The 17761-nt window shown below is 45.0% G+C and overlaps 2 protein-coding genes and 1 non-coding gene across 3 annotated transcripts in view; 1 reads left to right on the forward strand and 2 right to left on the reverse strand.

The window, feature by feature from the left end:
* smg6 (SMG6 nonsense mediated mRNA decay factor) overlaps positions 1-17761 on the forward strand; it is a 418703-nt gene that overhangs the window by 267673 nt on the left and 133269 nt on the right.
* The window catches only part of poldip2 (polymerase (DNA-directed), delta interacting protein 2), a 508944-nt gene that overhangs the window by 63085 nt on the left and 428098 nt on the right, over positions 1-17761 (reverse strand). The gene's annotated exons all lie outside the window — the stretch shown is intronic.
* Positions 5615-5727, reverse strand: LOC144685167 (U5 spliceosomal RNA). The gene has a single exon (XR_013577667.1). It is a non-coding gene; the product is annotated as a U5 spliceosomal RNA (small nuclear RNA).

The raw sequence follows: 17761 nt of genomic DNA on the forward strand, positions 1-17761 counted from the left end.
ACGTATTTCCTCTATAAGCCCCTGTACCCATTAACAATAATTTCAATAACTGATGGCCAGAGGAATCCACTTAAAGAGAGGTAACGGTTAGAAAATGACCTGCAAGCAAAAAAAAGTAAATAATGTGTTTTGTGTGGAACTGTGCGGGTTTTCATTGCCACATGGTCTTTCAACAAGAAAAGCAGAATCCAATGTGCGCAAAATTCCTGATGGACAAAAATAACATTTTATATTTTGTTTTTTAGAAGTTAAATTCATATCTTTAAATATTGTATTTAATTCTATTTTTAAAAATCAGAAGACGTTATAAAATATTCCTACACCATAGGGTGTGAGGATTTGGCAGATTGTAAACGGACGTCTCTGCATTCTCCCCTCATTGTTGCACTCACTCTCAGCTCCCAAATAATAACCTGCCTTAGCTTGGAGAGTTCAACTTTGATCAAAAAAAATGTGAGTGTATTTTGTGCTTGTATAGCTACTTCTTTACCTGCTTATATGTTTGCCTGCATATGTTTGACTGTACCTGTGCGCATGCTTGTGGATGTCTGACTGTGGCTACCTGTGTGCGAATGTGTTTACCTATCAATGTCCTGCATGTATGTATGCCTATGTTTATGCATGTCTACCTATCCCTGTATGTATACACCTGTGTCTAACTGTGCATGCATGTGTGTACCTGTGCATGTGCAAACCTCTACCTGGGTGTGTGTGTGTGTGCATGTATGTGTCTACCTGTATCTGTGTGTGCATGCCAATACACCTGCATGTTTCTATGTGTCCATGCGTCTACCTGTGTCTGTGTGTGTTCTAGTTGTATGCGCTTTTTTAAAAAGTACCTAATTTAAGAGTTTAAAGACCCCTTGACAAAAGCAATTGCATGCGGGTGTTTCTCCATTACATGTGTCCTATGTAGGGCGCTAGCAACTTTAGAAACAAAATGGGTATCATCAGCAGCACCAGAAGTCTGGCTAGATTTTAAACAGGTCTGGTAAATATGAATGCAGAACAGTAAGAGTTAAATCAAACTGTTACAATTTAAATATTGGACAGTAACCATGCATATTGGGACTACACCAGTTTGCTATCTTCGGCCATAGTATTGTTGGACAAATCTCTCTCAGTTGTAGCGGCTGCATTGACATCACACAATCTTTTATTATTCTCTTCATTCCACGTTTTTGCCTCCAGGGCACTCTGCTCCACGCAGCCTCTTTCAGCTGTGTAAGAAAGCTAACCACAGAATTCCCTGGTCTACTGGAGGTATGGAGGATGCCCTGTACAAATGGCTTTGGCTACTCCTGCATGATGCATACACAATTGAATGTGTGAGCAATGCATCAGAGCCAGCTTCATGCAGGAGACAACTCGGCTACCATCCGTTGTTGCCTACAACAGCTAATTGGAATGCAGCCCACCAGATTCTGTGACTCTTCCTGTTTGAATCCACAAGTGCAGGATTGTAAATGTGTTAAATATGTAAATGATACTGAGATCTAAAATTATTTTCTGGACTCTCAACCTTGGCTTAGAAGCTGCCATGGCAGCTCAGTGGGTAAGTGCACCACCTGATGTGGTATTGAGTCACACAGACAACGAAAAAGCCACTTGGTCCTTACCTTTGCTCACCCTCAGGCTGGTGTTTTGTTTCAGCACAATTTTTTCTCCTCTCTTCTGAAGTCAGTGGCTCATGGTGGGACATCGTACACATGATTTTGCAGATTGAGGACTTCTTTCTCAACGGCTGTTGTTCATCTGTTACTCTTTACAGCAAGTGTTTGTGTGCTACATTCACGTACAAACACCTCCGAGACATTTTAGTACATTAAAAACACTATATAAATGTATGTTGCTGTCCAGTGAAATTTAGTGACTGTTACATAGACAAGTGCTGCAGCCATTTAGCACAAACGACATTGAGATGAATAGTATATATATTTTTGGTTTTGAGGGTGAAATGTTGTTTTAGGGCATGGGGAGAATTCCTTGCACCTTCTCAAACAGTGAGGTCTTTAACACCCACCTGAGCCTCTGTGACATCAAGTTTAACGTCTAATCTGATAAACACCACCTCTGACAATAGAGCACCATTCAGTCCATCAAGCTCACCTTTTGCTCAGTGCACAAATGTGTGCCTCAAGCATGGGGTCCTCTCTCTTCCATGAGTTTTCTCTAACCGCAATCTCAAGCAAACAGATTTATTACTATTTCTGAATCCTCCTGAACAGATATTGATCCCATTCGTTTTTCAAGGGATCCATCCATCCAGAATTAACTCCTTTTGGGGAAGCCTGTTCCATTTGAGCACAATCCTTTTGGGCAGCAAGAATCCTGCAATCCAGCCTGAGATTTGTGAAATTTGTAGCTGTGCCTTGGTGTTCACTCCCCAACCTTAACAACCTGCTGAATTCAGTCCTATCGCTACCGTACATCATTACAAAAGAAGGCAGGTTATTCATTGGTGTAAAGGAACTGGGACACAGAAGGAGCCCTGCACTCCTTGATCGTGTGATAGAGTGCACCATATCAGCTGTCACTGCCACAAATAAAACAGTGCATCATCCTGTACAGACAGTAGTTGATCCTGAAATGGCCAGAGATTTTTTCTGTTGAAGATGTTCTCTCCCTACAACCTGTTGTGATAAGTTATTGACATGCCGTGCCACTTGCACGTTTTTTTTGGTCTGACCAAACAATGGAAATATCATATTTAACAGCAAGCCCGCCCAGTACCCTGTCTCCACGCACTCTTCAGTTTCATTATCTTTTTTCTTAAATCCCAGGAAGACTGCAGCAGCGCTTTCTATATCTGTTGTAGAATAGAGAGGCTCTCCCTCCCCATTCACTGACTGAAGCTGTTTGCGCAATCAACATATCCCAACATGAACAATGTCCAGCACCATTCACAACTCCTCAGATAGTAAAGCGGTGCATGGCCTTCTGCAGCAAGACCTGAAAAATATTCATGCTTGGGCTGATAAGTGACAAGTAACATTCGCGCCACTCAAGTGCTGGGTAATAACCATCTCCAACAAGATAGAATCTGACCACTCCCCTTTGACATTCAGTGGCATTACCATTGATGAATCCCCCCACTATCAACATCCTGGAGGTTCTCATTGACCGGAAACTGAACTGGACCAGCCATATAAATACTGTGGCTACAAGTGCAGGTCAGAGGTTGGGAATTCTGCGGAGAGTAACTCACCTGAGTTCCCAACGTCTGTCCACCATCTACAAGGCACAAATCAGGAGTGTGATGAAATACCCTCCACTTGCCTGGATGAGTGCAGCTCCAACAACACTCAAGAAGCTTGACACCATTCAGGACAAAGCAGCCCACTTGATTGGCACCACATCCACCATTTTAAACATTCACTGCCTCCACCACCGATGCACAGTAGCAGCAGTGTGTACTATTTACAAGATGAGCTGCAGCAACTCACCACGGCTCCTTAGACAGCACCTTCTAACCCACAACTTCTACCACCTAGAAGGAAAGGGCAGCAGATGCATAGGAACATTATCACCTGCAAGTTCCCTCCAAACCATTCACCACCTCGCCGTTCCTTCACTGTCACTGGGTCAAAATCCTGGAACTCCCTCCCTAAAAGCACTGTGGTTGTACCTACACCACAGGGACTGCAGCAGTTCAAGATGGCGGCTCACCACCATCTTCTCAAGGGCAATTAGGGACGGGCAGTAAATGCTAGCCTAGCAGTGACACTCACTTGCTGTGAAAGAATACATTTTAAAAACTTCCATTGACAATAAGGTGCCCTCTGTACTTTGCCCCTTCTCTGTAACGGCCAAGTGTGACCTTGTCCTCGCCTGACGTCACTCTGAGGCAGATTTTACTCATTATAACCCCCTTAAGGACTCCTTTCAGCCCCTGTATATGAATATTGTAATAATGCTTGATGTTCTGCTTGCTGTCAACTTCACCAGCCTGCTTACTTGAATCTTATTTGTACTTATCACTATATTCATTGCCGAGCCATACAGAACAAACATCAAACCTGGATCGTTGTAGTTAAATGGCTCAGTTTCCTTTTGTAGTGTATTTACTTACTGAACCATTGGGAGATCATAGAGATAGTACCACAAATAAGCAACGTTGTGTAAGATTTATGCTTTTCCCCAGTTCTGTGCAGTCACTAAAGATTCTCTTGTCAAAGATGAACGTGTGTATAAAGTATTTGTGAAGCAGCATGGGGTGTCACCGTCCAGAAGGTTAAATAATAGCACAGCATAGCCTTATTGTCAGGCTGCAGTAATATAGGAGAGAATATGAGCCAGTGAGATTGCACTGAACTCTGCTTTTACTATGTATTCAGGATTTACAAGAGCCTGTTTAGTTTTTGTGAATGACATTCTGTATACTTTCCAATTCCCACAGTGGAGCTGCCAGGAAGAGGCAGCTACCAGTCTAAGAGCACTATCACTTTGCAGCTTTCCCTTTGAAGTTGGTTCAGGTAGGCATCATGCCGATGGAAAATTTTCCAGTTCAAATCCAAGCGCGCTCCTCCTTGAGAGGCGAGTAAAATTGAGCAACAATTTAAATAAAAAGATTTAAAAAAGACGCGTCTATGTAATGCCTTTCATGATCACTGGACATCTCAAAGCGCTTTACAATCAATGAAGCACTTTCAAGTGTAGTCACTGTTGTAATCTGGGAAACATGGCAGCCATTTTGCACAGCAAGATCCCAAAGACAGCAACGTGATCATGACCAGAGAATCATCTTTTTGAGGTACTGATTGAGGGGATAAATATTGGCCAGGGCACCAAGACCCATGCCCTTCTTTAAAAAGAGACCATGTGATCTTTTGCATGCACCTGAGAAAGTAGGCAGAGCCTATGTCTAATGTATCATCCTAAAGATGGCACCTCCACTGGAGCATCAGCCTCAAGTTTTTGTGCTCAGGTCCTGGGGCCACATATTACAGGCTGTGGGGTTGGGGCTGTGGTGTTGAGGCGGCATGAGGATGGATCACCACCACCACTGCCCCCGCTCCAAGGACAAAAGTCACATTCAAGCTGAGCCGCTCCAGCCAAGCACGCCCCAGAGCCATAGCACACTGTGGTGCCTGAACAGTGGGACTTCCGTGCCTCACTGGGGAGAAAGTCACACCTTTGGGAGCTGCCAGCCAATCAGATTAGCCAGCAGCGCCAAGAGCTCAGTAGTGGGTACTGCCTGGACTAATCAGTCCCAAGAAGGTGGCCCAGTGGATCCTGGAGTGAGCAATGCCTGGGGTATTGGGCGAGGAGGATTTGGCCAGCTTAGGGTGGGGGTGGTGGGTTTTGGAGGGTGGGTGGGGGGGAAGAAAGGGTGGGAGTGCTACCTTAGGGGCTGTTCCACCCAATGCGCAAACGGCACCCCTGAAGGTAGTGTTAATTCCTATAAATGCTCATTGTGGAAGAATGAGTCCACACCTAGTCTTTTACCTCAAACAGGTTTATTTTTAAGACTGCTCTGCAGAGACTTTTCCAGCCCCTTCCACTCTGGAGTGTTACAACTGTACTCATTTATAGGTGATCCGATGCCCATCACCTGTTTTAGCAATGCAATTGTCTTAACAATGTAATTGCCAGTCAGCAAGAAGATTGTTTTTTTCACAGAAGCAGGGCAACAAAAAATTAATTCAAATTCTGAATGCTCCCCCTCCACGGACATCTTTAGTAAAAGGCGAAAGATTTACACGATCTGAAGAAAAATCATGGACCTTGCAAAGTAATTACTGATGGTGCCCCCCCCCCCACCCCTTTCAAAATCTTCATGAAACTGCCTGCCCGCCCCATCTGACTGCCCATGCCAACTGTATTGTGGCGTGGGCAGCATAGTATCAGGGCCAATTGGCTTGTTAACTAGCTCAGTTGATCCTTAATTATTTATTTAAATCTGGTGGGTGGGCTGTCAATTTCGGAACTCAACACCTACTGTATTATGGGGTTGAGCTCGGGGTGGGCAGGAAGATAGTGGGCTGGGCACCTGCCCTATTTTGTGTGCTCCCACTGAAAACATGTCCTGGCGAGGGCATGTAAAATCCAGCCCCTAGAGTGGGACTTGAACCTGGAACCTTCTGACTCAGAGGTGCGAGTGTTACCAACTGAGCCATAGCCAACACTAGAGTCATTTTTACCACTCAGTCAAAATCAATCCGGTGTCTTAGAAATTCCAGTGGAAATTACAAATACTTCACCAGCTCTGTGGTGGAGCTGGGAAAGGGGATTCCTGGCATTCCCATGGATCCTCATGCTCTTCATTCGCAGTAACAATTGCATTATATTTAATGAGCTATGAGCTCAACAGGAATCTGTATTGCCCCCCCTCGATCTGATTTTGCCCCTGAACTGGAACTTCACTGTGGTTATCTGGTTACTCATCGAGATTGTGCCAGCAGTACTGACCCTGTGGAGAGGGTGAAGAGACCACTGTGTAGGGGAATAATAGAAGTTACTTGGCAAGGAGGTTCTGTGATTTTTGCATTGCAATTTTTTGGTAGAAGGACAGGGCTAAGTGTCAATCAATGCTGATTATGCTTCCCGGCAGCAGGGATTTTTATTAACAATAAATACTCATATGAATGTGCAGGGCTCATATTCTATCACATTGCTCAATGCTATATATACTTTGTCAGTTAAGCCTCAACCCCACACTATTGCTTTTTTATGATAACCCTTCATTCTTATCCTTTGCAAAAAAAAAAATTGCTAGCCAGCTTTCTCTTGAATTAGTTGTTGCTGTGTCTCAACAGGTGTATTCACCACTCTGTATAGTGGTTCAATCTTGTGTTGAGTTTGCCCTTTTTGAGCTATTTCACATTCCCTCCCTTTGAACCGTTAGGTGCTAATAGCATTTTGTCCATTGCATTGGGCCGAGGCAGCTGAAAGCACAGCCACCAATAGTTGGGGATACACAAGACACCAGATTCAGACCAACAAAGAACTGTAGGTATGTGATGGGTGAGGGTGAGTGGTGATGCTGTTGTGAAGCTGGTGGAGGCCTTGCTGGAGATGTTATGGCTACAATTTGATAAAGTTAGAGTGGACCTGTGTGAGGGCAGCACACTGAGCAGAACAATACCTCGGAGCATTGGATGAAGACTGTGTAGTTCATGGACAACGTCCGTGGCTCAGAGGAGCAGGTGGGAAAATGTATCTCAGCCATAGTCACACAGATGTTACTTTTGACTTTGATTTTGGCTGTTTTAGTGTTGTTGCAGGGGTATAAACCTAATTGGCAAGATTCAAACATGAAGTTGCAGGAAAGATGGGCATGAATTTGGGAAGTGACAACACGATCAAGGACTTTGCAGAGGAAAGGATGGTTAAAAAAGGTGGTAGTCTGTAAGGACAGAGTGGGTGCAAGTGGGTTTTTTCAGGTAGGGAGGATGCTGGCTGTTAAGAAATGGAGGGGGATAGTACTGAAGGATGGAACCATTAACCATCGGCTAGCATGGGGACCAGAAAGGGTAGTTCAGTAGTAATGTGTCATGGCAGAGGGAGGTGTGTCTCATGAGCATGAGGGGAGAAAGGAGGGAAACTAGGGAAGGATGTAGACCTTCCAATCCACCTTCCATAACCTCTACCACCCAGAAGAACAAGGGGATGAGAAACTTCAGTTACGTAGATAGATTGGAGAAGTTAGGACTGTTTTCCTTGGAGAAGAGAAGGTTGAGAGGAGATTTGATAGAGGCATTTGAAATCAAGAGGGCTCCTGGACAGAGTAGATAGGGAGTAACTGTTCCTACTGGTGGGAGGGTCAAGACTGAGAGGACACAGATTTAAGGTAATTGGCAAAAGAAGCAATTGGCAAAGAACCACGCAGCAAGTGGCTAAGATCTGGAATGCACTGCCTGAGAGCATGGTGGAGGCAGGTGCAATCAAAGCATTCAAGAGGGAATGGATTATTATCTGAAAAGGAAGAATGTGCAAGATTGCAGTGATTTGCTTAGTCAGAGAGCTGGCGCAGACACGATGGGCGGAATGGCCTCCATCTGTGCTGTAACCATTCTATGATTCTGTGAACTAGGGCATCATGCGCATGTGAACACCACCACTTGCAAGTTTCCCTCCAACTTGCACACCATCCTGAATTGGAAATTCATCACCTCTCCTTCATTGTTGCTGCGTAAAAACCTTTCTTCACTAATAAGACTGTGGGAATACCTTCACCACGGACTGGAAGAGTTAAATAAAAGAAACAGTTTCATGGTGACATCTGGAGAACTATAATGGGGCTCATAATGAAAATTAAAGTAAACCCTTAAAACCCTGCAATACTGCAGATCAGAAAGAGAGAGACCGAGAATGCAAGAAGTGCACAGCACTCTGTCAGCTCAGTGTTAGTATTTTGGCTGGGGCTACTCTGCATTTAAAATTAATTTTAGTATTTTAAAGGATTCTCAGTGCAACCTGAGGGCATCTGTCTCATGCTGAGAACAGGTTGTGTGCGCACAGAGATTATATGCCCTTTGGCATTGCCACGTGTTGGGTCCTGTTACTGGACTGCTCCTATCCTTCATTCAGAAACACAGCAACTGCTTCACAGAATGTGTTTCAAATAGGAGTGCTTTTGTAAACTAAAAACTTTTTGAAATTATCTTTTTTTAAATTATGTTCAAATGGTGGGGGTTAAATATCAAGCATTGAAGCTGTTCTATCAGCTCTATATAATAATAATGTTTAATATTCTGCAAATTAGAAGAGTCACAAAACATTTCTTAACTAGCTTCTTAAAGATATTGAAAGATGTTGTGCTGAGGCCCAGCTGCCTATTCAAATGGGTGTTAAAGATTGCATTTAAAGAACTGTGAGTTCTCCTCAGTGTCCTGCCAACTTAACCCTTAATCAGCACTGCCAAGAATAGATTAGCTGGTCGTCTATCTCATCTTCGTTTGTGTGAGGTCTGTTTTTTTTTTACAGAAACAACGCCTGCACTAATTCATTGGTTGTGATTCACTTTAGGTTGTCCTGCGGACACAAGGCTACAGAAATGCAAGTTCCATTTTAGTAGGGCTTTGGTGACTGTTATAGTAGGTAATAACCTTGTTAATAAAACTAATTGATGAATAATTGATACCCAGATTTTTCCCTTACACATCACAGGACTGAAGGCAAGTACAATGCAATAAGCACAAAATCAATTTAATCTCCATTCATGCCTCTGGCAAGGCATTATCTTACTCTGATGGATAATAGAGAAAGTTGATGATCAGGGTGCAGATAGGGCAAGTTCACTACCCTTCTTCCTTTTTGATATATTGCTGTTAAACAGGCAGGATTCTGGCAGATATTGTTTTTTTGGCCCAGCCTGACTTAGGAAGAAGCTCGTAAGCAAACAGATGTCCAGGTCTAACCAAATGCTGTGTCTGAGAAGAAGTTCCCAGGCTTAGCTGTGTTTGAAATTTATTATATATTGTGCACTGAGTCAGATTTTCCATTCACTGGAGTGCTAGCTGCTGATGAGTCTGTGGTTTATCCGTTTGGTTTTATACATGTACCCTTGTCTGCCATTCGGTGAAATATGACTGAAGGCAGATTAAGCTACTATGCAAATATTCAGCAAAGAAAGCAGATTAAGCTGCTACATGAATTTATTCATGCATTGATACTAATTGTGACGTTGAGGCGTGTGAATGAACTGGGGTTCATTAGTTTTTTAACATTCAGTTTGGGGGCAGAATGTTTGTAATTTTTCCATGTTGAGTTGCCAACTCCAACATGCTTTGTAGAAGTAATTGGATGATAAAGGTGTGTTTCTTTTGATGGGTTTGGTTACTGGGACAAGTTAATGTCTGAATGAAGTGCTGCCATTATTGGATGAACCTGCAATCCATGTTCACATATCTTCCTATGAAATGTTTCTCTTTGACATTCCAGCTATGAAGCAGGCATAAATCGGGAGCAATTCAGGGAAGTTGGGAATACAGTTCTTTTCAACAAGTAAAGATCAAGTAACTGACTGGCCTAACAGCACATTGGGTGAAGCAGCAGCTTGCCACAATGAACAATCACAGATCAGAACCTTGGGGACAGCCTGCCACTCGAACACTTGCAACAGATAGCATGGGGTAGGGACAGGGTGGAGGGAGTGGTCAAGATGTGAGGAAATTCAAATAGCACTCTCGTTGGTGTTCCCAACAGTGGAAACCCTCTCTCTTCCCATGTCCCTAATGCCTCTTCATCCCCTCCCTGTTGACCCCTCTCTTGCTCATCACCTCTCCCCATTGCACCCTATTCTCTCCCCATCACACCCTATCACAACCTTTCCCCTCCCAAAACCATGCTTTCACCTGCTAGACTAGCAATGCAGAAGACTTTGCGGAGCTGTAGAGATATCCTGCCCCACGCTGAGCTGTGGAGATATCTTGCCCCGTGCTGAGCTGTGGAGATATCTTGCCCTGTGCTGAGCTGTGGAGATATCCAGCCCCGTGCGGGAGCTGTGGAGAGATCCAGCCCCGTGCGGGAGCTGTGGAGAGATCCAGCCCCGTGCGGAGATATCCAACCCCGTGCGGAGATATCCAGCCCCGTGCGGAGATATCCAGCCCCGTGCGGAGATATCCAGCCCCGTGCGGAGATATCCAGCCCCGTGCGGAGATATCCAGCCCCGTGCGGAGATATCCAGCCCCGTGCGGAGATATCCAGCCCCGTGCGGAGATATCCAGCCCCGTGCGGAGATATCCAGCCCCGTGTGGGAGCTGTGGAGATATCCTGCCCCGTGCTGAGCTGTGGAGATATCCAGCCCTGTGTGGAGATATCCAGCCCCGGGCGGAGCTGTGGCGATATCCAGCCCCGTGCGGAGATATCCTGCCCCGTGCGGAGCTGTGGAGATATCCTGCCCCGTGTGGAGCTGTGGAGATATCCTGCCCCGTGCTGAGCTGTGGAGATATCCAGCCCCGTGTGGAGATATCCAGCCCCGTGGGGAGCTGTGGAGATATCCAGCCCCGTGCGGAGATATCCTGCCCCGTGCGGAGCTGTGGAGATATCCTGCCCTGTGCGGGAGCTGTGGAGATATCCTGCCCCGTGCGGGAGCTGTGGAGATATCCTGCCCTGTGCGGGAGCTGTGGAGATATCCTGCCCCGTGCGGGAGCTGTGGAGATATCCTGCCCCGTGCGGGAGCTGTGGAGATATCCTGCCCCGTGCGGGAGCTGTGGAGATATCCAGCCCCGTGCGGGAGCTGTGGAGATATCCTGCCCCGTGCGGGAGCTGTGGAGATATCCTGCCCCGTGCGGGAGCTGTGGAGATATCCTGCCCCGTGCGGGAGCTGTGGAGATATCCTGCCCCGTGCGGGAGCTGTGGAGATATCCTGCCCCGTGCGGGAGCTGTGGAGATATCCTGCCCCGTGCGGGAGCTGTGGAGATATCCTGCCCCGTGCGGGAGCTGTGGAGATATCCTGCCCCGTGCGGGAGCTGTGGAGATATCCTGCCCCGTGCGGGAGCTGTGGAGATATCCAGCCCCGTGCGGAGCTGTGGAGATATCCAGCCCCGTGCGGAGGTGTGGAGATATCCAGCCCCGTGCGGGAGCTGTGGAGATATCCAGCCCCGTGCGGGAGCTGTGGAGATATCCAGCCCTGTGCTGAGCTGTGGAGATATCCAGCCCCGTGCGGGAGCTGTGGGCTGGTAAGTGGCATGTGACATTCTCGCCTCACAAGTGCCAGGCAATGACCATCTCTATCAACAGAAAATCTAACCATCGTCCCTTGACATTCAATGGCATTGCCATCGCTGAATCCCACGCTATCAACCTCCTGAGGGGTTACCATTGACCAGAAACTGCACAGGACCAGCCATATAAATACTGTGACTACAAGATCGGGTCAGAGGCTGGGAATCCTGCGACGAGTAACTTGCCTCCTGACTCCCCAAAACCTGTCCACCATCTACAAGGCACAAGTCAGGAGTGTGATGAAATACTCCCCACTTGCCTGGATGAGTGCAGCTCCCACAACACTCAAGAAGCTCGACACCATCCAGGGCAAAGCAGCCTGCTTGATTGGCATCCCATCCACCACCTTAAACATTCGCTTCCTCCATCACCTACGCACAGTAGCAGCAGTGTGTACCATCTGCAAGATGCACTGCAGCAACTCACCAAGGCTTCTTAGGCAGCACCTTCCAAAGCCATGATCTCTACCACCTAGGACAAGGGCAGCAGGTACATGGCAACACCATCACCTGCAAGTTCCCCTCCAAGTCAAACACCATCCTGACTTGGAAATATATCGCCGTTCCTTCACTGTCGCTGGGTCAAAATTCTGGAACTCCCTCCCTAACAGTACTGTGGGTGTACCTACACCACATGGACTGCAGCGGTTCAAGAAGGCAGCTCACCACCACCTTCAAAAGGACAATCAGGAATGGGCAATAAATGTTGGCCTAGCCAGTGACGCCCACATCCCATGAACGAGTAAATTTAAAAAATCCAACTCCTTGCTAAACTGTGGAGATATCCAGCCCTGTGCTGAACTGTGTGTAAAAGTGAAGAATGTACTCAAATTCCCTGACGTCCTCGGACATCAGTTGGAGGATTGTGTCTCAGACTGTGCTGCCAAATGGCGATTCCCAGTGTCAATCAGGAGAAATAAACCAAGCGAAAAGGAAGATAGGGAAAATGTGTGTTTATTTAATCTGGGAATATTTCTGTTTGATGTTTGCCGTGAAGCACGGGTACTCACAGGTACAAGGAAGATACAAGGATAAAAGCCAAGATGAGTAAAGTTATTAAACACTCAAAATACAAATTATGAGCAGCATTACTTCATTTAGTACTGTTCAAAACAGAGGGGAAATGTGTGGAAACCAGGAAACACCAGCTCTTAAGTCTTCCCACAGCTTGTGTAGCTTTGTTTTTTTTCATTTTCATTCATCAGGCACTGAGTAGTATTGTTTCTGTTCTTAAATCCAGTTTATTTTTAGGAGAATTGTTTGAAGAACCTTCTATATTCTGACTCTCCCTGAAAATTAGCAGCACATTCCTTGCTTAGCTGCTGCCAGATTGTGAAACATTGAACTAACATTCTGACACAAGAAGGTATCACTGTAGATACAAGGCAGGCATCATTTATCTCCCTGGTGTAAGAACGTTTGACTTTGCTCTGGGACCACAATCTGTCATGGTCACACAATGAATAATTTTATGTCTGTGAACCAAGGAGTTCATTTCAGACTCTCACGTGTGCAGCTTAATGCAGCCCTGGTGTTGCTTTGTCATCAGTTGGGAGTGGGGGGGTGGTGGGTGGTCTGAACAGTAAGCAGCAGTTTCCATATTTTCTGCATGATCGACTTCTGTGGAATTGGATTGAAAGGGTGATTTTTTGGATTTTAGGCTGGCAGAGAGAAAAAGCTAGAAAGGAAAGCCATGAAGAATGTGGGGAAGGAACAGTGGGATGGAGAGATTTTTAACACAAACTCCCAATCCCTGATTCCAGATCATCTAAGGGAGATGGTGGCGTATTGGTCATGTCACTGGACTAGTAATCCAGAGTCCCAGGCTAATGCTCTGGGGCAGGGGTTCAAATCCAACCACGGCAGCTGGTAGATTTAAAATTCAACTAATTAGAAAATCTGGAATTGAAAATCAACGATTTATCATAAAAACCCATCTAGTCCACTAATGTCCTTTAGGAATGGAAATCTGCCGTCCTCACCTGGTCTGACCTACATGTGACATAGAAACATAGAAAATAGGATCAGGAGTAGGCCATTCAGCCCTTCTAACCGACTCCACCATTCAATATGATTGTGGCTGATCCTTTATCTCAACGCCATGCTCCCGCTTTCTCCCCAATACCCCTTGGCTCCTTTAGTGTCTAGAACACTATCTATTTCCTCCTTAAATATATTCAGTGACTTGACATCCACAGCCTTCTGTAGTAGATAATTCCACAGGTTCACCACCCTCTGAGTTAAGAAATTTCTCCTCATCTCAGTCCTAAATGGCCTACCTCATATCCTAAAGCTGTGAGTCCTTGTTCTAGACCTCCCCGCAACCAGGGGAAACATCATCCCTGCATCCAGTCTGTCCATCCCTGTCAGAATTTTATACATTTCAATGAGATCCCCTCTCATTCTTCTAAACTCCAGTGAATACAGGCCTAGTCGACTCAATCTCTCCTCATATGACAATCCTGCCATCCCAGGAATCAGTTTGATGAACCTTCGCTGCACTCCCTCTATGGCAAATATACCCTTTCTTAGGTTAGGAGACCAAAACTGCACACAATACTCCAGGTGTGGTCTAGCCAAGGCCCTGTACAGCTGCAGTAAGATATTCTCGCTCCTATACTCAAATCCTCTTGCAATCAAGGCCAACGTACCATTTGCCTTCTTAACTGCATGCTGCACCTGCATGCTTCCTTTCAGTGACTGGTGGACAAGGACACTGAGGTCACTTTGTACATCAACACTTCCCAATCTATCACCATTTAAATAATACTCTGCCATTCAGTTTTCCCTACCAAAGTGCCATGTATTTGCCCACTCACTCAACTTGTCTAAATCGTCTTGAAGCCTCTTTACATCCTCCTCACCATTCACATTCCCACCTAGTTTTGTGTCATCAGCAAACTTGGAAATATTACATTTGGTTCCCTCATCTAAATCATTGATTTATATTGTGAATAGCTGGGGCCCCCAAACACTGATCCCTGCGGTACCCCACTAGGACCACTTGCTACTGCAAAAAAGACCCATGTGTTCCTACTCTGCCTCCTGTCTGTCAACCAATTCTCAATCCATGCCAGTATATTACCCTCAGCCCCATGTGCTTTAATTTTGCACACTAACCTCTTATGTTGGACTTTATCAAAAGCTTTCTGAAAATCCAATTACACCACATCCACTGGTTCTTCCTTATCTATTCTACTAGTCCTTTAAAAAACTCATGTTTGTCAAACATGATTTCCCTTTCATAAATCCGTGTTGACTTTGTCTAATCCCATTGGTATTTTCTAAGTGTCCTTTATAATAGGCTCTAGCATTTTCCCTACTACTGATGTTAGGCTAACCGGTCTGTAATTCACTTTTCTCCCTCCCTCCTTTTTTTAAGTAGTGGAGTTACATTTCCCACCCTCCAATCTGCCGCGACAATTCCAGAATCTACAGAATTTTGGAAGATGACAACCAATGCATCCACTATTTCCATGGCCACCTCCTTTAGTACCCTGGAATATATCGTGCCCTGGGATTTATCAGCTTTCAGTCCCAATAATTCCTCCAGCACTATTGTTTTAGTAATGCTAATTTCCTTCAATTCATCATTCTCACCAGAGCTTTGGTTCCCTAGCATTTCTGGGAAGTTATTTGTGTCTTCCACCATGAAGACAGAACTAAAGTAGTTGCTTAATTGCTCTGCCATTTCCTTGTTCTCTATTATAAATTCTCCCGTTTCGGACTGTAAGGGACCTACATTTGCCTTCACTAATCTTTTTCTTTTTACATGCTTATAGAAACTTTTACAGTCCGCTTTTATGTTCCTTGCAAGTTTACTCTCATACTCTATTTTCACTCTCTTAATCAATCTCTGGTCCCCTTTTGCCGAATTCTGAACTGATTCAAATCCTCAGGCTTGCTACTTTTTCTAGCAACTTTTTATGACTCCTCTTTGGGTTTAATACTATCCTTAATTTATTTTGTTAGCAGTGGCTGGGCTGCTTCCCTGTTGTGTTTTTGCACCAGAAAGGAATGTATAACTGTTGCAATGCATGTATTTGTTCCTTATATATTAGCCATTGCCTATCCACCATCATGCCTTTTAATAAAGTTCCCCAATCCATCGTAGATTTCGGACCTCTTTTCAGATTGGACTACTTCACTTTCCATCCTAAGGAAGAATTCTATCATATTATGATCGCTCTTCTCTAAAGGACCCCCCCACAACAAGATTATTAATTAACCCCTTCTCATTGCACAATACCAAATGTAGGATAGCCTAGTTGCTTTCTTGACATACTGGTCTAAAAGACCATCTTATATGCACTCCAGGAATTAATCCGGCACAGTATTATTGCTAATTTAGTTTGCCCAGTCTATATGTAGACACCCATGACCACTGTAGCACCCTTATTACATGCATCTCTAACTTCCTCTTTAATGCTGTCCCATACCTTACCACTACTGTTTGGAGGCCTATAGACAACTCACACTAATGTTTTCCACCCCTTGTTGCTTCTTAGCTCCACCCAGACTGATTCTACATCTAGATTTTCTGAGCCAATATCCTTTCTCACTATTGCACTGATTTCATCCTTAACTAACAATGCCACCCACCCCCTTTTCCTTTTTGCCTGGTGCATTCTGTACAGCTTCCCATCCTACCCAAATAATTACTTCCAGGGGTAGAAGCCCAGCATTATCCAAGAGTTCAAGAACAATGGACTGCAAGGAGTCATCGCTCCAGAAGTAAGGAAGGACTGAAAACATCAAACATTGGAAAGGTGGGGGAAACTCAAGAAGCAAGGATAGGGATCATGCAAAATCTTTGCTAGGGATAAACCTGAAAAATCAAATGAAGAGAGAGGGAAATGTGATCGATAAAAATGTAACAGTAAAAAGAGGAAGAAATAGATCAAGTCCAGATCCAGAAGCCAGAGGGAAAGGAGCAATAGTCCAGAGAGATGATGAGAGGTGGTCACTGGACTGGTAATCAAGAGGCTCAGGCTAACGCCCAGGGAACATGAGTTCACATCCCACCATGGCAGCTGGTAGAATTTAAATTCAATTAATCAAATCTGGAATTGAAAGTAAGTCTCAGTAATGGTGACCATGAAACTATCATCAATTGCTGTAAAAACCCATTTGGTTCACTAATGTCCTTTAGGAAAGGAAATCTGCTGTCCTTACCTGGTCTGGCCTACATGTGACTCCAGACTAACAGCAATGTGGTTGACAAAACTGCTCTCAAGGGCAATTAAGGATGAGCAATAAATGCTGGCCTTGCCAACGACGCCCACACCCCATGAACAAATTTTTTAAAAATCTAAAATTTATATTTGTGGCATGCTGATCAACAACAACTTGCTTTATAAAAGTGCCCCTCATGTCATAAAACATCCCAGGGCACTTCACAGGAGTGTTACCAAAGAAAATTTGATATTGAATCACATAAGGAATGATAGGGCAGATGATCAAAAGCTTGGTCAAAGAGCTAGGTTTTAAGGAACATCTTAAAGGAGGAGAGAACTGGGGAGGTTTATGGAGGGAATTCCAGAGCTTGGGGCCCAGGCAACTGAAGACACTGCTGCCAGTAATGGAGTGATTAAAGTTATGGGACATGGAAGAGGCCAGAATTAGAAGACCCTCGGGATTTTTAAATAATTCATTCAAGGGATGTGGGTTTTGCTGGCTAGGCCAGCATTTATTGCCCATCCTTAATTGCCCTTGAGAAGGTGGCGGTGAGCTACCTTCTTCAACCACTGCAGTCCATGTGGTGTAGGTACATCCACAGTACTGTTAGGGAGGGAGTTCCAGGATTTTGACACAGTGAAGGAACGGTGATATATTCCCAAGTCAGGATGGTGAGTGACTTGGAGGGGAACTTCCAGGTGGTGGTGTTCCCATCTATCTGCTGCCCTTGTCCTTCTAGATGGTAGTGGTCGTGGGTTTGGAAGGTGCTGTCTAAGGAGCCTCGGGTGAGTTCCTGCAGAGTGCATCTTGTAGATGGTACACACTGCTGCTACAGTGCGTCGGTGGCGGAGGGAGTGAATGTTTTTGGATATCAGAGTATTGTAAGGCTGGAGGAGATTACAGAGGTAGAATAC

Source organism: Cetorhinus maximus, chromosome 9 (genome assembly GCF_964194155.1).
Source record: "Cetorhinus maximus chromosome 9, sCetMax3.hap1.1, whole genome shotgun sequence".
NCBI lineage: Eukaryota > Metazoa > Chordata > Chondrichthyes > Lamniformes > Cetorhinidae > Cetorhinus > Cetorhinus maximus.